The sequence below is a fragment of the Gavialis gangeticus genome, unplaced genomic scaffold (assembly GCF_001723915.1).
Source record: "Gavialis gangeticus isolate Ggan-Ray unplaced genomic scaffold, GavGan_comp1, whole genome shotgun sequence".
Lineage (NCBI taxonomy): Eukaryota > Metazoa > Chordata > Crocodylia > Gavialidae > Gavialis > Gavialis gangeticus.
Window position 1 is genome coordinate 35,641,359 of NW_017728998.1, and position 533 is coordinate 35,641,891.

Genomic DNA, 533 nt, shown 5'->3' on the forward strand with positions numbered 1-533 from the left:
ACCACCGCCAGTAGCAGGCACCCTGGTGCCCTGCTACACCATGCTTTGGGAGTCTCCCATGGGGCACCTACATCTAGTTGTCCCCCTTTCCTGGAGCACACCCGCAAGCCTGGGGTAACTCTACCACCATCCAGGTACTGATTTCTGTTAGGGCTTGGGGTACACAGACCCTGTGTAGCCCAGGGTACATAGATCTTTCAAGTCTTTGGGGTGCTTTGCCCCCAAGGAATATTTCTGGGTGCTTCTTATAGCCTGAAGCCTCCCAGGATAGTCTCAGGTAGGATTGAATTAGTTAATAAACAGCCACGCTCTGCTGGGAGCAAAACACACTCTCTGACCCCTCTCCCCTCAGGAATTCACAGCCAGGTATGCTGAGCCAGATACCTCTTTATTGATCAGGGGGAGAGAGTGGAGGGAGGGTGTTAGACCCAAAGGAGATGGAGAAAACACCTTGAGCAAGGTCTAAAAAATTGAGTCATACAAAAATGGGCTCGGTGGCCCTTTTATACGTGACTGAAATAGTTCTAATCTTG